Genomic DNA, 22,668 nt, shown 5'->3' on the forward strand with positions numbered 1-22,668 from the left:
AAAAAACCCTCAAAATAAGAGTTTTAAATGAGTTTTATTAGGGTAATGTAATGGTGAAATCTTTTCATTACAATAGAAAAAAAATAAAATAAAGATATTAAGTTTAATGCACACTTTTCTAAACCCCTGTTTCTCATTGAGGTATTTTTGTTTTAATTAAGGAGCTTATTAGTTTTTATTTTAGGAAATTATTTTCACTTAATATTTATACCTGACTGACACTTTAGTAGGTCACTAATTGACAATCAGTTACAAATGTGGTTTAGACTAATTACTTAGATGGTTAGAGACTCCTTCGTATAAATGGTCAAGGATCAAAACGGACATTTTCTCTATTTATCTGTATTGAAATTCTGTTTGCGATGAGGTGGTTTTTTCATTTGTAGTCATTGTAATTTAAAAAAGATATGGTCTTGATGTGTAAAAAGGAATTTCAAGAATCAATTTTGAATATAACTTTTAAACTTGAGACCATTATAAGTCCAAAACTACTATGAACCAACTGAAAATACACCACGAAAATGAAACTCAACTTTAGCAGCATAGCTGCACAGGACACTAAATAAAAGTAAGGTGTTCAAATCCAAATCGATCTAAATTAAACCGCTTATCCAATCTAATTCAAACTGAAAACCGATTAAAACTGTACTAATTCGGATTTGATTGGATTCTATTTTTTGCAAATCGTTGGATTTGATCGGATTTAGGATTTATTTTTCATAACCGATCTAATCCAATCCAAACTGCACAATGTGCTATAATATTATTATTTTATTATTATATTTACAATTATATTTATAACATGTTCAATTTGTTATACATTTTTCTATTATTCATGTATTATTATTATTTATTAAATATTTTATGTTTAAAATATTATTTATTTATTTATTTTAACTAACCTATTATTTTATTTCTATTGTTATGTTATCGTTGACTTTTTAAGATATGTTAAGACTTGTTATGTCATTGTTTGATAATTTAAAATTTGATGTTAAGACTTGTTATATGTATTTAATTTTTTTTATTTAAAAAATCGCAAATCCAAACCGCCTGTAATCGAATCGGATCGGATCGGATTTTCAAAAAAAAGTTCATCCAATCCAAACCACATCGCACATAAATTAAGCGTTTGGATCGGATAATTTTTTCTCTTAAAACCGAACCAAACCGCACTGCGAATACCCCTAAATAGAAGGGATAGGAAGACAATAAAAGAAAAGAAAATAAAATAAAAAGAAAAATAAGTATATTTGGGACTTTAGTGGATCGAGTAGGAAGAAAAAACTGAAAAATAAAATAGCAAAGTACATGAATACTCTTGTTCATACCCTGGCCCAGTAATAAAGGTCCAGAATCCAAGCAAAGAAACCCAACCCAAAGGGTTGACCCTCCCCCAGTACCAGCCTTCATCCCCAGAAGTCGGTACTGAACACGACCTGTTCCTGGGAAGTCGGATACGAGGGTCAGCTGGCAGATAACATTCATTTAAATGAGTAACTGCCCCTAGAAACTCTCTAACCACTTCATAGAGCCATATCTTAACTTCCATAAGATATGGGAACGGTTATCCACCTAAAAAGGTGGCACTACTCCAGCGGTGGTTATTGGTTCACCACTATAAATACCCTGACACCCCTCAGGTATCACTAAGTTCCAATATACGTTCTAACCTGCTCCCACTCTTGCTAACTTAAGCATCGGAGTGTCTTTGCAGGTACCACCCCCCATTCTTTCTCACACACAAGTCGGACGGAGGAACACCGAGTACCAGGCCCGCTCGATAGCCACCTCCCTCACACGTTGGGCCAACCTACGCCATCCGGCCCACTAATCTCCGGATATCCACCGTAACATTGGCGCCGTTGCCGGGGACCCGAGAGATCAACCAGTGATGGCGGATAGATCCCCTGAAGAGGGTCATGTGGAGACTGATTCTGAACAAGAGAATCTGAACATTGGAAACAATGAGGCAGACCAGACCCTTCACCAGGAAGCCAATGATCAACACAGGGAAGGCACCTCCGGAATCAAAAACCCGAAGGTGAATTCCTCGGAGGGGCGCGAATCAGAAAAAGAAGGACCATCCCACGCAATTGAGCTTATGGGATTAATCCACAGTCGCCTCGAGCAGCTAGAACAGGAACGGGAACGACAAAAGGAAACCGAAAAGAACCTAAAAGAGGAGATGGAGCGACGAAAAGAGTTAGAAAGAAAACTCTTAAAGTTAGAATCCTCCCTCAAAGGTCAGAACTCCCACGACGGTAGAGAAGATTCTCCCTTAGGGGAGAAAGATCCTTTCAGCGAGGACATAATGAGGGCAAAAGTTCCGAGAAAATTTAGAAGCCCCGATATGGACCTCTACGACGGAACCACCGATCCAAAGCATCATCTGAGCAACTTTAAAAGTCTGATGTATCTGGCTGACGCTTCTGACGCTACGCGATGCAAAGCTTTTCCGACAACCTTGTCGAAAACAGCGATGAAGTGGTTCGACGGCCTCCCTCCGAGGTCAATTACCAGTTTTGAAGACCTCTCCAGAAAGTTCTTGATGAGGTTCTCCATCCAGAAAGACAAAGTAAAACATGCACCAAGTCTCCTGGGAATAAAACAGGAGGTCAGGGAGTCCTTACGGGCCTATATGGAAAGGTTTAACAAAGCATGTTTGGAGATTCAAGACCTGCCCACCGAAGCAGTCATCATGGGGCTAGTCAATGGTCTTAGAGAAGGTCCCTTCTCACAGTCCATATCAAAAAGACACCCCGCCTCTCTAAGTGATGTACAGGAAAGAGCGGAAAAGTACATCAATATGGAAGAGAACGCTAGGCTAAGAGACCCGAGTTTGCGACCCGGTCACCTTCCCTCAACGAAAGAAAGGGAGAGAGAAGCTAAGAAGAAGGAAAAACTCGGCCTCGATAGGCCAAGAAAATACCACTCTTATACTCCCCTAAAGGTTCCCGTAGTGGACGTATACAGAGAAATTTGCAATACCGAAAGGCTACCTCCTCCCAGGCCCATTAAAAATAAAAAAGGGAGGAGCCGCGGTGATTACTGTGAGTACCATAAAATATATGGGCACTCCACAAATGACTGTTACGACCTTAAAAATGTGATAGAAAAACTGGCCAGAGAAGGTCGGCTTGACAGATATCTCATAGAAAGGTCGGACAGTCATGGAAAAAGAAAGCGAGATGATATGGATAGAAGAGACCCACCACGAGATGATATGGATAGAAGAGACCCACCACCACAAACTCCGGAGAGACATATCCATATGATCTCAGGAGGGTTTGCGGGAGGGGGACTCACAAAATCCTCTCGTAAAAGACATCTCAAGAGAGTTTACCAGGTCGAAGAGGGGTCCTCCGACCTTCCAACCATTTCATTCACAAAGGAAGATGGGCGAGGAGTAATCCCTGGGCACGATGACCCCATGGTAATTACCATGATCTTGGCAAATGCACATCTACACAGAACACTAGTAGACCAAGGAAGCTCAGCGGACATCCTCTTTAAGCCCGCTTTTGACAAACTAGGTTTAGATGAGAAGGAGTTAAGAGCCTACCCCGACACCTTGTACGGATTAGGTGACACGCCAATAAAGCCACTAGGATTTTTGCCCCTCCACACCACCTTCGGGAAGGGGGAGAAATCAAAGACTCTGAGTATAGACTTCATAGTCATCGACGTGGGGTCGGCCTATAATGCTTTAATCGGCAGAGCTACCCTTAATCGACTCGGAGCGGTGGTATCGACACCCCACCTCTGCATGAAATTCCCGACCTCAGCGGGGATAGCAACGGTGAGGGGAGATCAAAAGCTGGCAAGGAAGTGCTATAATGAAAGCCTAAACCTGAGAGGAAAAGGCAAAGAAGTTCACACAATAGAGCTCGGGGGGGCAAGGGTTAAAGAAGAGTTGCGATCCCAGCCCGGGGGAAAAACTGAGGAGATTCAGGTCGGCGAAGAGGAAGGAAAAAACACTCACATAGGAGCCAACCTAGGAGAAACCCTAAGACAAGGGTTGACTAAGCTCCTAAGAGATAATTCCGATCTCTTCGCCTGGAAGGCCTCCGACATGCCTGGGATAGATCCCGAGCTCATGTCCCACAAGCTCTCGGTCTACTCAGGGTCCCGACCTGTGCAACAAAGAAGACGCAAGCTCGGCCCAGAGCGAGCCCTAGTAGTGGAAGAGCAAATACAGGCACTCCTGGAAGCCGGCTTCATCAGAGAAGTCAAATATCCAACATGGCTAGCCAATGTGGTGCTAGTCAAAAAACAAAATGGTAAATGGAGAATGTGCGTTGACTATACCGACTTGAATAAGGCATGTCCCAAGGACCCTTATCCACTACCAAGCATTGACACCCTAGTAGACTCTAGCTCGGGGTATCAATACTTGTCGTTCATGGACGCCTACTCGGGGTATAACCAAATCCCGATGTATGAACCCGACCAGGAAAAGACATCATTCATCACGCCCAGAGCCAACTTTTGCTACGTGGTCATGCCATTTGGATTAAAAAATGCAGGGGCCACATATCAAAGGCTGATGAATAAGGTGTTTGCCCCTCACCTAGGGAGCTTAATGGAAGTGTACGTCGATGACATGTTGGTGAAGACCAAGAAAGAAACCGACCTCTTGTCTGACCTTTCACGAGTCTTTGACACCATAAGGTTGCACGGGATGAGACTCAATCCTGCAAAGTGCGCCTTCGCGGTGGAGGCAGGAAAATTTCTAGGATTCATGTTAATACAAAGAGGGATCGAAGCCAATCCCGACAAGTGTAGAGCTATCCTGGAAATGAAAAGCCCGACTTGTTTGAGAGAGGTCCAACAGCTGAATGGCCGGCTAGCAGCTCTCTCCAGATTTTTGGCAGGATCAGCACTAAGATCCCTTCCGCTGTTCTCCCTATTGAGAAAGGGACATCAGTTTGAATGGACTCCCGAATGCGAGGAAGCGTTCCAAGAATTCAAAAAGTTTCTGAGCCAACCTCCTATTTTGACCCGACCTGTAGCCGGAAAAGACCTCGTCTTATACTTATCCGTGGCAGACAAGGCTGTCTCAGCAGCCTTGATAAGAGAAGACGAAGAAGGTCAACACCCCGTCTATTTCATCAGTAAAGTTCTACAGGGCCCTGAACTAAGGTATCATAAATTAGAGAAATTTGCCTATTCCTTAGTGGTAGCCTCTCGAAGGCTACGGCCTTACTTTCAGGCTCACACAATAAGAGTCCGCACGAACCAACCCATGAAGCAAATCTTCCAAAAAACGGATGTTGCAGGAAGAATGGTTCAATGGGCAATAGAGCTCTCCGAGTTCGACTTGAAGTATGAAACTAGGACGGCGATTAAGGCCCAGTGCCTCGCCGACTTCATTGCAGAATACGCAGGGGATCAAGAGGATAAACCAACTACATGGGAACTCTATGTAGATGGATCCTCCAATAAAACAGGAAGCGGCGCAGGCATAATATTGGTAGATGAAAGGGGAACCCAGATAGAGGTTTCCCTCAAGTTTGAATTCCCAGCTTCAAATAATCAAGCAGAATATGAAGCCTTGATTGCAGGATTGAAGCTGGCAGAAGAAGTTGGTGCTGCGAAGGTAACGATATACAGTGACTCCCAAGTGGTGACCTCCCAAATAAGTGGAGAATATCAGGCAAAAGACCCAAATATGAAGAGATACTTGGAAAAAACTCTGGAACACCTTGGGCGTTTTGCAGAAACCGAGGTCACGCACATAACTCGGGACCTAAATAGTAGAGCAGACGCCCTATCCAAGTTAGCAAGTACCAAGCCAGGAGGAAACAACAGAAGCCTGATCCAAGAAACCCTCCAGGAACCTTCAGTGGTAAAAGTGGAAGACAAACAAGAAGTCTTTGAAGTGGTTGGATTAAACCTCGGATGGATGAACCCCTTGGTCGAATACCTGAAATTCGACATCCTCCCCAAGGAGGAAAAGGAGGCCAAGAAAATCCGAAGGGAAGCACAACACTATACCTTGGTGAAAAATATTCTCTATCGAAGGGGGATATCAACACCATTGCTAAAATGTGTACCGACCTCAAAAGCCACCGAGGTATTAGAGGAGGCACATAGTGGAATCTGCGGGAACCATCTCGGAGCAAGGTCATTAGCCAGAAAGGTGATCCGAGCTGGATTTTACTGGCCAACCTTGCAGAAAGATGCCACAGACTTTGTGAAAAAGTGCCAACCCTGTCAAATGCATGCAAATTTCCACGTGGCCCCCCCAGAGGAGCTCATCAGTATCACTTCCCCATGGCCCTTTGCAAAATGGGGAATGGATTTATTAGGTCCTTTTCCCCAGGCGCCAGGACAAGTCAAATACCTGATAGTGGGAATAGATTATTTCACAAAGTGGATAGAAGCAGAACCACTGGCCACCATCACTGCACAAAGAAGTCGGAGGTTCCTCTACAAAAATATAATCACAAGGTATGGGATACCTTATTCCATTACCACAGATAACGGAACCCAGTTTACCGACTCCACCTTTAGAAGCCTAGTAGCCAGTATGAACATTAAACACCAGTTCACCTCAGTGGAACACCCACAAGCCAATGGGCAAGCCGAAGCAGCCAACAAAGTCATACTGGCAGGGCTGAAGAAAAGGTTACAAGATGCGAAAGGAGCTTGGGCGGAAGAGCTCCAACAAGTACTATGGGCCTACAGAACAACCCCCCAATCCGCCACTGGAGAAACACCCTTCCGGCTAGTTTATGGCGTAGAAGCCATGATCCCAATAGAGGTCAATGAGCAAAGCCCAAGAGTGATTTTCCACGACGAGATCAGGAATATACAAGGGCACAAAGAGGAGCTCGACTTGCTCCCCGAAGTCCGAGAAGAAGCCCAGATAAGAGAAGCAGCGTTAAAGCAAAGGATGACTGCGAGATACAACAAAAAAGTTATTCGAAGGAGTTTCACCCCAGATGACTTGGTCTTAATCAGAAACGACATTGGAGTCAACAAATCAGGGGAAGGAAAGCTCGCTGCTAATTGGAAAGGACCATACAAGATCAACGAGGTCTTAGGAAAAGGCTATTATAGGGTAACCGACTTCGACGACAACGAGTTACCAAGATCATGGCATGCTTGTAATATGAAAAGGTACTACAGCTAAAAGCGAACCCTACTCCCTGATGTACTCTTTTCCCAATTTCATGGTTTTTTCCCAAAATCAGAGGGTTTTTCCTGAAAAAGGGTTTTTAACGAGGCATCATAGTAGGGGCTAAGGGAAAATAAACTATCAAAAGCCCTTAGTAGCAATAAGGTACCTCCTCAATTAATAAAGATCTCTTTCATTTTTAAATATCTCCTTTAAATTCCTTTTTTATTTTCTTTCTTTCTACGAAACGCGCCGATTTAAGCTCGACAAAACGTGAAAATCCCATGAACCGACCTAGATGGTTGTCAGGATAAAACGACGAGGTACAAATCGGTGTAAAGAGGCTATAGAAGTCGATCATGATAAACTCGGAAAGAGTCTGACTCATAAGTCGGAATACGAAACCGAGTAAAATTAAAATGAATCACAAAAGTAGCCTAAGTCACGAGAAACTCAATAAAACAAAAATTGAGTACTAAGAATAACAAAGAGAGATAGGAAAAAACCCAAGAAAAGATTAAAAGGCCGTCTTAAAGATCCTTAAAACAAAAAGGTTCAGAAAGGTAAACAAGCCAAAGAAAAGGTTTTTTCAGAAAAGATCAAGGAAAATTCGAGAAAATCGCAATCAGAAAAGCATGCACGCATAAGGTAACTTAAACCCTTATCCAAAAAAGGGTACTTATTTTTTAACCTACAAAACCCTTATTAAAAAGGGTATTATAAAGTGTTTTGTTTACGGCCTTAAAAGGCCAAAAAATTGTTCAAACATTACCAAAAATAAATAAAGAGTTTAAAAAAGAGGGGCCCACAGGCCGGGCCCCAATAGCCAAAATCACTTTTTAAGAGGATCACCACCAGCAGAGTCAGGGGGAACGCCAGGAGCAGGAGTCGAAGAGGAAGTCGGAGGAATGGTAGAGGAACTCGGAGCGTCCTTAGAGCGAGGAGGGGACTCTATGATCCTCTGCCCCCGAGTCTTTAAATCAGACTCAGACTCCACCACAGGGACAGGAGGATCCACGATGGCACCATCAATAACAATCTTATCAGGGTCCAAAGGAGAAAGGTCCAAGTCAGGAGCAATAACTCCGACCTGTTCCTTGAAAATCCTCCAAGCCTCATCAGCACCATCCGCAATAGAGTCCTCCAACTCGGTATAGGCCTTCCGAGCATTCAGCAAGTCATTCTTTACAGACACAAGATCAGCAAATAAACTGTTGTAGCTGGCTTGCGCTGCTTTCCTCAGATCCATCTCCATGTTACATTGGGCTTGCAACTTCTTCCCCTTCTCCCGGAGGCTGTCTCTCTCCTCCTTCAGCTTGGTAACTTCCCCCTCCAACTCCCTCTCATGATCCTGATATATGCGAAGCCTACCTTCCAGCTCCTCGACCCTCGAGGTCGTCCCTAAAGAGCTGATAGGAGTCTTCTCAAATATATCTAAGAGTTTGCCACAAACCCCCGCCGTCTTAAGACTCTCCTCAACCACAGTGGTGAGGTAGTGCCGAACAGAAACATCATCCATACTCATACGAGCATGAGGATAAATGTTCTTTCGGACGAACGCAAGAGCGTCTGCCTCACCAGAAACGCCAGACTCTAAGGTCTTGCGCTTCTTTGGCTCTGGTTCGGGAGTAGGTCGGACGGGAGGGGGTGGCAGAGAGGGAGCAGAGGAAGAAATTACAATAGGTTGAGAGGGAGTCCCAACGTTCCGAGGAGGAGGAGGAGAGACAACCGTCCTAACACCACCAGATCTGGCTCGAGACTTTGCCTTGGCTTCCTGAACCCTCTGGTAAGACTCTTGAGCGTTTTTCTTTGCCATCTCTGCAAAAACAAATTGGTAGTTAAAAGTCAGACAAGTCGGTAAAAGAAATTGCAAGTCGGAAATAAGTGAGAAACGCAAAAAGCTACCTAGTTGTGACTGGACAAAGGCCGGCGACCCCTGGAGAAATTTTTTAGTATCCAAGTATGGGGCCCTCCCCCACACTTCTCGGAGGAACCCCACAATGGCTGCTTCTACCTCATTTAGGTCATCCAGACCATATTTCTCGCAGGGGGAGGCCTCCAGCCAATATAAAGGAAATCGGGGAGAAGAATGATCATCCAGAAAAAAGGGGTGGTGACCCTCTACAGCTTGCACTTTGAAAAAGTAGTTCTTGAAGTCATGAAAGGACTCGTCAAAAAGGGTAAAAAGCCTCCGACCTTGTATGGCTCGAAAGGACACCCACTGTTGCTTATTATTTAGCCCACTGAAGGGCTTGGTCATATGGAAGAGATAAAAGAAAATCCTCAGAGAAGTCGGAAACTCTAGGGCCTGGCTGATAAATTGATAAATTTTCAAAAAACCCCAAGAGTTGGGGTGAAGCTGGGTGGGAGCGACCCGGCAATGACGTAACACAGACATTTCAAACTCTGAAAATGGAAGAAAAACGCCCAAACGGGTGACCATACTCTCATACATAAAAAAGAAATGAGGGGCCGCCTCGTCGGCCCTCCCGAAGCAAACCCGGTCTTCTGGACCCGGGACTACCAACTCATACTTCGGCTCATCCTCTTCAGAAGTACAAATTCTATGGTGAGTACGAAGGTGGGTGATAAACTCGGTATCGACTGAAGGCTCCTCCCCTAGGACCGTGACATCAACCCATTGAGAAAGAACATCTACGGAAGCCATTTTCTTTTCTTAAAAGGGGTGACAAGAAACCTACAAAAAGAAAAGGAAAATCAACACACGGTCTCTAAAGGGAGGGGGTACGGAACTAAAGCCTACAAACCAGTCTGCCTACAAAATAAAGGCACGCAAATAGAAAGCATGTTACAGAAGGGGAAAAAGCTAACCTTTAAGTCTGAAATCAAGACTGGAGGAAGTAAAAGCCTTCGAAACGCAAGAATGCAGCACGAACGAATGCAAGGGAAATTTGAAAGATCGCAGAAACGAAACAACGAAAGAGAGGGAAAGTATTTATAAGAACGTTAGGGGCATAGTGGTAAAATTGGGGCAGTCATTAATGAAGATGCACCGTTACCAAGGCCATTAAATCCCTACGCACACCCCTAACGGACACGACGCTTGATTAGACGTAACTGTCAGAACCGAAAGGTCAAGAAAAAATCACGTCGGTTCTTAAACCATCACGTCGGTCCTCTCGCAAATCGGCTACGACCCCGAGTTGAATACTCGAACCCAAATCCTAAAAAGAAATTGGGCTCGAGTAGGGGCACTGTTCATACCCTGACCCAGTAATAAAGGTCCAGAATCCAAGCAAAGAAACCCAACCCAAAGGGTTGACCCTCCCCCAGTACCAGCCTTCATCCCCAGAAGTCGGTACTGAACACGACCTGTTCCTGGGAAGTCGGATACGAGGGTCAGCTGGCAGATAACATTCATTTAAATGAGTAACTGCCCCTAGAAACTCTCTAACCACTTCATAGAGCCATATCTTAACTTCCCTAAGATATGGGAATGGTTATCCACCGAAAAAGGTGGCACTACTCCAGCGGTGGTTATTGGTTCACCACTATAAATACCCTGACACCCCTCAGGTATCACTAAGTTCCAATATACGTTCTAACCTGCTCCCACTCTTGCTAACTTAAGCATCGGAGTGTCTTTGCAGGTACCACCCCCCATTCTTTCTCACACACAAGTCGGACGGAGGAACACCGAATACCAGGCCCGCTCGATAGCCACCTCCCTCACACGTTGGGCCAACCTACGCCATCCGACCCACTAATCTCCGGTTACCCACCGTAACAACTCTCATCTTCCTCTTGTCAACAATCACCATGTGGTCTGATTATTACCATAGCTAACACACACCACTTATTGTCCAGCATCAACCTCATTATACATGGTGAAAATCCACATGTAATTTTTATGTAAATTTAATAGTTAAAAGTAATTAGATAATAATTATTTATTTCTCAATAAATAATTTCACATGAAAATAATTATAGGTGAATCTCCACCATTGAACATAAGAAAAGAAAAAGAGAGCCATGAAACAGTGCCACCAATCACCATCGTGTATCCATGAGCCAAAATAACACAAGAACGAAATAGAGTGCGATCTAACTTTTCACGGTTTGTGAGTTCTTTTTTGTCATCATTTTTTTTTTGTACTACCGACAAATTGTTTGTCTCGATTCACTTTTCCCATAGCATTTTCTATAGTTAGAAATGAATCGAAATTATTTCCAAATCTCTCAACTATATGACTTATTATGGAGTAACAGTAGTGATTGACAAAGGGTTGCGTTTTAAGAAGAGGGCATATTGAGAAAAAGAAAAAAAAAAAGAAAGTAAATTAATTAATCTTTTAATTTAAATGTTCATCACCATTTTTAGTGGTTAGAAATAGAGGTGGCAATATGTACCCTACCTGCTGGTATCCAACTCGACCCTATCCGATCGGGTAGGGTTGCCAACCCGATCCGCAGCGGGTAGTGTAGGGTACGGGTAGGGTTCTCGTGCGGGTCAGGTAGGATGCGGGTTGAGACTCAACTTTACCCGACTAACCCGCACTCTATATATGTTTATGTTATATACTTATATAAAAATATGTTTTAAGTTGATGTAGAATCAAAGACCTTTCACTAAATGCAAAAGATCCTTAACCACTAAAAAAAAAATCATTAATTAATAATTTAATATTTTTTTTACATAAAAATCAATTCTATTTTAAATTATCATCAAGTTATATAATAATGTTGTATATTTTTTGTAACCCGTGGGTAGGATCGGATACTCGCGGGTTAAGAGCGGGTATGGTTAGAGTTGGGATATTCTCAACCCGCGGATAGGATAGGGTTGAGTTTATATAAAAATCTCAACCCGCGAGTAGGATTAGAGTTGGATCCAAACCCTATCCTACCCTACCATTGCCACCCTAGTTAGAAACTTAGAATAGAATAATTTACAACATTTTAGTGCTCAAGTGAGTTGTAAGACATTATTTGTTCTGTTCAGGTCAGCTAGAGAATACATATTACATTATTGTACATAAAAAGTTGGTCATAAAATATTCCAGGGTCACAGAAGACGTCAAAATATTAAATATTGACCATAATAGTTTTTGGTTGAAAATATCTGTGATTTCAACTTAATTACATTTCATACTTAATGCATGTTTTAAATCAAGACGATTTGGTTGTCCATGAGTTTAATCGTGCTATATTAAGATAACATATTAATTTTTTTTCCTGTACAAACAAAGTGCTATATCTAGAAAATCTTATAGTTGTGTGAATATTTTTTTTAGATTTATACACACATGTAAAATGGATCATTGGGACAATTAAATTTTAATTTTTAAAGGGCTCCGTCTTTTTCCTTTGTAGATATTCAAGAATCAAGATTCGGCTAATTTTTTTTTGGATATTATAATGTGAGGAGTGTAATACGTTAATATTATATTAATTTGGTGTAATGTATTCATATGAAAGTTGTCAATGTCATAAAAAATCGTGATTAACGATTTTGGAAAGGAATAAAAAATATTAAGATGAGATTAACGATTTGAAGTAGGACAACATGTATAACCTATGAAATATGGAATGGGAGGGTGATATGATATGAGATATGACATAATATCAGATATGCAAATATATTAATTTTAATATTTGTATGAGATACATATATAAAACATAAATTAGTTGTATCAAACTAATTTTAAAAAATATTTTAACATCTTTTTTAATTATAAAAATCATATAAAATAATTTTTGATATTAACAAATAATAATATATATACTTTTTAGTTTTATTTCAAGAATATAAATTTACGTAGACACGTGATGATATTTAAATATGTTTATGTGTATTTAAAGAAATATTTTTAATTTTTTTAAGACATGTTTGGAGACAAAAAATACATGTATTAAACTAATATTAGATAAATGTCATATTCAAAATGTATTAGACATACAAACACATGTTTTATTGATGAAGAATTGAAGATTGTCCTTATTTTCTCATAAAAAAAATTAAGAATCTTAATTTATTCTTCTAATTATTTTTTAATTTTTAAATCATTTAATTTTTTTATTTAATGTGATGTTTTCAAAAAACATATATATTTAAATTTTTATTTACTTAAGTATTAAAAAAATAAATTAGAACTCCTACTTATTATTCTTTAACACCTCATGTATAATCAAATCAACTAAAAAAAGAAGGTATTTTAATTAGCATTTAATTGTTCATAGAAGAATTGCATTGAAATTTGATTTATAAAATTCAATTATATATATAAAGGCAAGCCTAACCTAATGTTTGGTGGAAAATACAATTTTAAACAAAAAGTCATCGACCACTTAAAACAAAAGGCTCTGTCTAGAGTGGTAAACAGAATACTGCCAAAAATTTAAAGCTTGCTCAAGACTTACTCCATTTCCATTGAAGTAAATCTTTTCAATTGAGAGAGGCTCTATTTAATGTAGTTTGAGAAGAATTCTTTACAAAAAAAAAAGTGAATAGCTCACTCGGCCCACAATTATCTCGAAAGGACAATAAGGTTTTTAAGAAAAAAAAAAACACCAAATTCGGTTCTTAATCTTTTTTTAGAACTAATTAATTTTTGTGAAAAAAAAAACAATATTAACTTTTTTTTGCACAGAAATCTCGTTGTCTTTTGAAGTAATTGTCAGAGATCGAATTGGATTTTTTTTTGTCAAGAATCTCGTTGTCTTTTGAAATAATTGTCCTTTTGAATTTTTTTCCAAAAAAAATTATTGGACACATTTTTTTCTATAAACTTTTATCTAAGTAGATTTTATGTATAATATTGCGTACATTAATAAAATTCTATATCCTACTCTTTTAAATCCTTAATCAAACCGGTATGATTTAATTAGATATCTTTAAATATTGATGTTGCAAAATTATTTCAGTTCTTTTTTTTTTGTAATAGAATTATAAAAGAATAAGAAAAGAAAAAAATATTATATTTTGTATTGATTGAAATTGATGATTAATTGTTTTTTTATTGAATAAAAAATTATAAAAATAAATTTAAATATATATAGAGTATTGTTACGGTGGGTAACCAGAGATTAGTGGGCCGGATGACGTTGGTTGGCCCAAACGCGTGAGGGAGGTGGCTATCGAGTGCACCTGAAACTCGGTGTTCCTCCGTCCGACTTGTGCGTGTGGAAGAATGGGGGGTGGTACCTGCAATGACACTCCAATGCCTAAGTTAGCAAGAGCGTGAGCAAGTTGGGAATGTATTGGGACTTAGTGATACCTGAGGGATGTCAGGGTATTTATAGTGGTGAACCAATAACCACCGCTGAAGTAGTGCCACCTTTTTAGGTGGATAACCGTTCCCATATCTTAGGGAGGTTAAGATATGGCTCTACGAAGTGGTTAGAGAGTTTCTAGGGGCAGTTACTCATTCGAATGAGTGTTATCTGCCAGCTAACCCTCGTATCCGACTTCTTTGGAGCAGGTCGTGTTCAGTACCGACTTCTGGGGATGAAGGCTGGTACTGGGGGAGGGCCAACCCCTTTGGGTTGGGCTTCTTTGCTTGGATCCTGGGCCCTATTTATTGGGCCAGGGTATGAACAGTGCCCCTACTCGAGCCCAATTTATTTTTAAGAGTTGGGTTCGAGTATTCAACTCGGGGTCATAGCCGATTTGTGAGAGGACCGACGTGATGGTTTGAAAACCGACGTGATTTTTCGTGACCTTTTGGTTCTGACAGTTACGTCCAATCAAGCGTCGTGTCTGTTAGGGGTGTGCGTAGGGATTTAATAGCCTTGGTAACGGTGCATCTTTATTAATGATTGCCCCGATTTTACCATTATGCCCCTAACGTTCTTATAAATATTTTCCCTCTCTTTCGTTGTTTCATTTCTGCGATCTTTCAAATTTTCCTTGCATTCGTTCGTGCTGCGTTCTTGCGTTTTCGAAGGCTTTTGCTTCCAACCCTTATTTCCGGATAAAGGTTAGTTCTTTAATATGCCTTTGTAGATAAATTTGATTTGTAGACTTTAGTTTCGCATCCTCCTCCCTTTAGAGACCGTGTTGGTGATTTTTCTTTTCCCCTTGTAGGTTTGTTACCCCTTTTTTATAAAAAGAAATGGCTTCCGTAGATGCTCTCTCTCACTGGGTTGATGTCACGGTCTTAGGGGAGGAGCCCTCAGTCGATTCTGAGTTCATTACCAACCTTCGCACTCATCACAGAATTTGTACTTCTGAGGATGACGAACCAAAATACGAATTGGTAGTCCCGGGTCCTGAAGACCGGGTTTGTTTTGGAAGAGTCGATGAGGCGGCCCCTCATTTTTTCTTTATGTATGAGTGCATGATCACCCGTTTGGGTGTTTTTCTTCCTTTTTCGAATTTTGAGATATCTGTTTTGCGTCACTGTCGAGTCGCTCCCACCCAGCTTCACCCCAACTCTTGGGGTTTTTTGAAAATTTATCAATTTGTCAGCCAGGCTTTAGAGTTCCCGACTTCTTTAAAGATTTTTTTCCATCTTTTCCATATGACAAAACCCTTCATTGGGCTAAACAATAAACAACAGTGGGTGTCGTTCCGAGCCATACAAGGTCGGAGACTTTTTACCCTTTTTGACGAGTCCTTTCATGACTTCAAGAACTACTTTTTCAAAGTGCAAGCTGTAGAGGGTCACCACCCCTTTTTCCTGGATGATCATTCTTCTCCCCGATTTCCTTTATATTGGCTGGAGGCCTCCCCTTGCGAGAAATATGGTCTGGATGACTTAAATGAGGTAGAAGCAGCCATTGTGGGGTTCCTCCGAGAAGCGTGGGGGAGGGCCCCATACTTGGATACTAAAAAATTTCTCCAGGGGTCGCCGACCAGAGGGTTCAGGAAGCCAAGGCAAAGTCTCGAGCCAGGTCTGGAGGTGTTAGGACGGTTGTCTCTCCCCCTCCTCCTCCTCGGAACGTTGGGACTCCTTCTCAACCTATTGTAATTTCTTCCTCTGCTTCCTCTCTGCCACCCCCTTCCATCCGACCTACTCCCGAACCAGAGCCAAAGAAGCGCAAGACCTTAGAGTCTGGCGCTTCTGGTGAGGCGGACGCTCTTGCGTTCGTCCGAAAGAACATCTATCCTCATGCTCGTATGAGTATGGATGATGTTTCTGTTCGGCACTACCTCACTACTATGGTTGAGGAGAGTCTCAAGACGGCGGGGGTTTGTGGCAAACTCTTGGATATATTTGAGAAGACTCCCATCAGCTCTTTAGGGACGACCTCGAGGGTCGAGGAGCTGGAGGGTAGGCTTCGTATATATCAGGAGCATGAGAAGGAGTTGGAGGGGAAAGTCGCCAAACTGGAGGGGGAGAGGAACAGCCTCCGAGAGAAGGGGCAGAAGTTGCAAGCCCAATGCAACATGGAGGTGGAGTTGAGGAAGGCAGCGCAAGCCAGCTACAATAGTTTATTTGCTGATCTTGTGTCTGTAAAGAACGACTTACTGAACGCTCGGAAGGCCTACACCGAGTTGGAGGACTCTATTGCGGATGGTGCTGATGAGGCCTGGAGGATTTTCAAGGAACAGGTCGGAGTTATTGCTCCTGACTTGGACCTTTCTCCTTTGGACCCTGATAAGATTGTTATTGATGGTGCCATCGTGGATCCTCCTGCCCCATAGTGGAATCTGAGTCTGATTTAAAGACTCGGGGGCAGAGGATCGTAGAGTCCCCTCCTCGCTCTAAGGACGCCCCGAGTTCTTCTACCGTTCCTCCGACTTCCTCTTCAACTCCTGCTCCTGGCGTTCCCCCTGACTCTGCTGGTGGTGATCTTCTAAAAAAGTGATTTTGGCTATTGGGGCCGGGCCTGTGGGCCCCTCTTTTTAAACTCTTTATATTTATTTGTTGGTGTTTTGAACAATTTTTTGGCCTTTTAAGGCCGTAAACAAAACAGTAATGCCCCTTTTTAATAGGGGTTTAATTTATCGTTAAATAAATACCCTTTTTGGATAAGGGTTTTGAGTTAGCTTACGCGCGCATGCTTTTCGTGGTTCCTTTGACTCTTTGATCTTTTCTGGAAAAAATCTTTTCTTTGGGATTTGCCTGCTTTTCTGAATTTCCTTGATTCTCAAGGCAGCCTTTTTCTTAGTTTTTCCTTATCTCTTTTTGTTATTCCTAGTACTCAATTTTGTTTTATTGAGTTTTTCGTGACTTAGGCTATTTTTGCGATTCATTTTTAATTTTACTCGGTTTCGCATTCCGCCCTGTGGGTCGGACTGCTCCCGAGTTTATCATGATCGACTTCTATAGCCTCTTTACACCGACTTGTACCTCGTCGTTTTATCCTGACGACCATCTAGGTCGGTTCATGGGATTTTTACGTTTTGTCGAGCTTAAATCGGCGCGTTTCGTAGAAAGAAAAATAAAAAGGGAATTTTGAAAGAGATATTTAAAATGAAAGAGTTCTTTATTAATTGAGGAGGTACCTTATTGCTACTAAGGGCTTTTGCTAATTTGTTTCCCTTAGCCCCTACTGTGATGCCTCGTTAAAAACCCTTCTTCAGAAAAAACCCTTTGATTCTGGGAAAAAATCATGAAGCTGGGAAAAGAGTACATCAGGGAGTAGAGTTTGCTTTTAACTGTAGTATCTTTTCATATTACAAGCATGCCATGACCTTGGTAACTCGGTGCCGCCTAAGTCGGTCACCTTATAATAGCCTTTTCCTAAGACCTCCTTGATTTTGTATGGTCCTTTCCAATTGGCAGCGAGCTTTCCCTCCCCAGATTTGTTGACCCCAATGTCGTTTCTGATTAAGACTAAGTCATCTGGGGTGAAACTCCTTCGGATGACTTTTTTGTTGTACCTTGTAGTCATCCTTTGTTTCAATGCTGCTTCTCTTATCTGAGCTTCTTCTCGGACTTCAGGGAGCAAGTCGAGCTCTTCTTTATGTCCCTGTATATTCCTGATCTCGTCGTGGAAAATCACTCTTGGGCTTTGCTCATTGACCTCTATTGGGATCATGGCTTCTACGCCATAGACTAGTCGGAAGGGTGTTTCTCCAGTGGCGGATTGGGGAGTTGTTCTATAAGCCCATAGTACTTGTTGGAGTTCTTCGGCCCAAGCCCCTTTCGCGTCTTGTAACCTTTTCTTCAGCCCTGCCAGAATGACTTTGTTGGCTGCTTCGGCTTGCCCATTGGCTTGTGGGTGTTCCACCGAGGTGAACTGGTGTTTAATTTTCATACTGGCTACTAGGCTTCTAAAGGTGGAGTCGGTGAACTGGGTTCCGTTATCTGTGGTAATGGAACAAGGTATCCCATACCTTGTGATTATATTTTTGTAGAGGAACCTCCGACTTCTCTGTGCAGTGATGGTGGCCAGTGGTTCTGCTTCTATCCACTTTGTGAAGTAATCTATTCCCACTATTAGGTATTTAACTTGTCCTGGCGCCTGGGGAAAAGGACCTAACAAATCCATTCCCCATTTTGCAAAGGGCCATGGAGAAGTGATACTAATGAGCTCTTCTGGGGGAGCCACGTGGAAATTTGCATGCATTTGGCATGGCTGGCACTTTTTCACAAATTCTGTGGCATCTTTCTGTAAGGTTGGCCAGTAAAATCCAGCTCGGATCACTTTCCTGGCCAATGACCTGGCTCCGAGGTGGTTCCCGCAGATTCCGCTATGTACCTCCTCCAACACCTCGGTGGTTTTTAAGGTCGGTACACACTTTAACAATGGTGTTGATATCCCCCTTCTGTAGAGAACATTTTTCACCAAAGTATAGTGTTGTGCTTCCCTTCGGATTTTTTGGGCTTCTTTTTCCTCCTTAGGGAGGATGTCGAATTTTAGGTATTCGACTAAGGGGTTCATCCATCCGAGGTTTAATCCGACCACTTCAAAGACTTCTAGTGTGTCTTCTGTTTTTACCACTGAAGGTTCCTGGAGAGTCTCTTGAATCAAGCTTCTGTTATTTCCTCCTGGCTTGGTACTTGCTAGCTTGGATAGGGCGTCTGCTCTGCTGTTTAGATCCCGAGTTATGTGTTTCACCTCGGTTTCTGCAAAGCGCCCCAGGAGCTCCGAGGCTTTCTCCAAGTACCTTTTCATAGTTGGGTCTTTTGCCTGGTATTCCCCACTTATTTGGGAGGTCACTACCTGGGAGTCGCTGTATACCATCACTTTCGTGGCACCGACTTCTTCAGCCAGCTTCAATCCTGCGATCAAGGCTTCGTATTCTGCCTGATTATTTGAAGCTGGGAATTTGAACTTGAGGGAAACTTCTATCTGGGTTCCCCTTTCATCTACCAATATTATGCCTGCGCCACTTCCTGTTTTATTGGAGGACCCATCCACGTAGAGTTCCCAGGTAGTCGGTTTATCCTCTTGATCCCCTGCATATTCAGCAATGAAGTCGGCGAGGCACTGGGCTTTAATCGCCGTCCGAGTTTCATACTTTAAGTCGAACTCGGAGAGCTCTATTGCCCATTGTACCATTCTTCCTACAATATCCGTCTTTTGGAGGATTTGCTTCATGGGTTGGTTCGTGCGGACTCTTATTGTGTGAGCCTGAAAGTAAGGCCGTAGCCTTCGAGAGGCTATTACTAAGGAGTAGGCAAACTTTTCTAATTTGTGGTACCTTAGCTCAGGGCCCTGTAGAACTTTACTGATGAAGTAGATTGGGTGTTGCCTGACCTCCTCTTCTCTTATCAAGGCTGCCGAGACAGCCCTGTCTGCCACGGAGAGGTATAGGATGAGGTCTTTTCCGGCTATAGGTCGGGTCAAGATAGGAGGTTGGCTCAAGAACTTTTTGAACTCCTGGAACGCCCCCTCGCATTCGGGGGTCCACTCAAACTGGTGCCCCTTTTTTAGTAGGGAGAACAGTGGAAGGGATCTTAATGCTGATCCTGCCAAAAATCTGGAGAGAGCTGCTAGTCGGCCATTCAGCTGTTGGACTTCTCTCAAACAAGTCGGGCTTTTCATCTCTAGGATAGCTCTACACTTGTCGGGATTGGCTTCGATCCCTCTTTGTGTTAGCATGAATCCTAGAAATTTTCCTGCCTCCACTGCGAAGGTGCACTTTGCAGGGTTTAGTCTCATCCCGTGCAACCTTATGGTATCAAAGACTTGTGAGAGGTCGGATAGGAGGTCGACTTCTTCCTTGGTTTTTACCAGCATATCGTCGACATACGCTTCCATTAAGCTCCCTAAGTGGGGGGCAAACACCTTATTCATCAGCCTCTGATATGTGGCCCCTGCATTTTTCAATCCAAATGGCATGACCACGTAGCAATAGTTGGCTCTGGGCGTGATGAATGATGTTTTTTCCTGGTCTGGTTCATACATCGGGATTTGGTTATACCCTGAGTAGGCGTCCATGAATGACAGGTATTGATACCCCGAGCTAGAGTCCACTAGGGCGTCAATGCTTGGTAGTGGATAAGGGTCCTTGGGACATGCCTTATTTAAGTCGGTGTAGTCGACGCACATTCTCCATTTACCATTTTGTTTTTTGACTAGCACTACATTGGCTAGCCATGTTGGGTATTTGACTTCTCTGATGAAGCCGGCTTCTAGGAGCGCCTGCACTTGCTCTTCTACTACTAGGGCTCGCTCTGGGCCGAGCTTGCGTCTTCTTTGTTGTACAGGTCGGGACCCTGAGTAGACCGAGAGCTTGTGAGACATGAGCTCGGGATCTATCCCAGGCATGTCGGAGGCCTTCCAGGCGAAGAGATCGGAGTTATCTCTTAGGAGCTTAGTCAACCCTTGTCTTAGGGTTTCCCCTAGGTTGGCTCCTATGTGGGTGTTTTTTCCTTCCTCTTCGCCGACCTGAATTTCCTCAGTTTTTCCCCCGGGCTGTGGTCGTAGCTCTTCTTTAACCCTTGCTCCCCCGAGTTCTATTGTGTGGACTTCTCTGCCTTTTCCTCTCAGGTTTAGGCTTTCATTGTAGCACTTCCTTGCCAGCTTCTGATCTCCCCTCACTGTTGCTATTCCCGACGAGGTCGGGAACTTCATGCAGAGGTGGGGCGTCGATACCACCGCTCCGAGTCGATTAAGGGTAGCCCTGCCGATTAAAGCATTATAAGCCGACCCCACGTCGATGACTATGAAGTATATACTCAGAGTCTTTGATTTTTCCCCCTTTTCAAAGGTGGTATGGAGGGGTAAGAATCCTAGTGGCTTTATTGGCGTGTCACCTAATCCGTACAAGGTGTCGGGGTAGGCTCTTAACTCTTTCTCATCTAAACCTAGTTTGTCGAAAGCGGGCTTGAAGAGGATGTCTGCTGAGCTTCCTTGGTCCACTAGTGTTCTGTGTAAATGGGCATTTGCCAGGATCATGGTAATTACCATTGGGTCATCGTGCCCAGGGATTACTCCTCGCCCGTCTTCCTTTGTGAATGAAATGGTCGGAAGATCGGAGGACCCCTCTTCGACCTGGTAGACTCTCTTGAGATGTCTTTTTCGAGAGGATTTTGTGAGTCCCCCTCCCGCAAATCCTCCTGAGATCATATGGATATGTCTCTCCGGAGTTTGTGGTGGTGGGTCTCTTCTATCCGTATCTTCTCGCTTTCTTTTTCCATGACCGTCCGACCTTTCTATGAGATATCTGTCAAGCCGACCTTCTCTGGCTAGCTTTTCTATCACATTTTTAAGGTCGTAACAGTCGTTTGTGAAGTGTCCATATATCTTATGGTACTCGCAGTAATCACTGCGGCTCCCCCCTTTTTTATTCTTGATGGGTCTGGGGGGAGGCAGCCTTTCAGTATTGCAAATTTCTCTGTATACATCCACTACAGGAACTTTCAATGGAGTATAAGAGTGATATTTTCTTGGCCTATCAAGGCCGAGCTCTTCCTTCTTCTTCGCTTCCCTCTCCCTTTCTTTCGTTGAGGGAGGGTGCCCGATTCGCAAACTCGGGTCTCTTAGCCTAGCGTTTTCTTCCATATTGATGTACCTTTCAGCTCTTTCCTGTACATCGTTTAAAGAGGCGGGGTGTCTTTTTGATATGGACTGTGAGAAGGGACCTTCTCTAAGACCATTGACTAGCCCCATGATGACCGCTTCGGTGGGCAGGTCTTGAATCTCCAAACATGCTTTGTTGAATCTTTCCATATAGGCCCGTAAGGACTCCCCGACCTCCTGTTTTATTCCCAGGAGGCTTGGTGCATGTTTTACTTTGTCCTTCTGGATGGAGAACCTCATCAAGAATTTTCTTGAGAGGTCTTCAAAACTGGTAATTGACCTCGGAGGGAGACTGTCGAACCACTTCATCGCTGCTTTTGACAAGGTTGTCGGGAAAGCTTTGCATCGTGTAGCGTCAGAAGCGTCGGTCAGATACATCCGACTTTTAAAGTTGCTCAGATGATGCTTTGGATCGGTGGTTCCATCGTAGAGGTCCATATCGGGGCTTCTAAAGTTTCTCGGAACTTTTGCCCTCATTATGTCCTCGCTAAACGGATCTTTCTCTCCTAAGGGAGAATCTTCTCTATCGCCTTGGGAATTCCGACCCTTGAGGGAGGATTCTAACTTTAAGAGTTTTCTTTCTAACTCTTTTCGTCGCTCCATCTCCTCTTTTAGGTTCTTTTCAGCTTCCCTTTGTCGTTCCCGCTCCTGTTCTAGCT

This window comes from Arachis hypogaea, chromosome 18 (genome assembly GCF_003086295.3).
Source record: "Arachis hypogaea cultivar Tifrunner chromosome 18, arahy.Tifrunner.gnm2.J5K5, whole genome shotgun sequence".
Classification (NCBI taxonomy): Eukaryota; Viridiplantae; Streptophyta; class Magnoliopsida; order Fabales; family Fabaceae; genus Arachis; species Arachis hypogaea.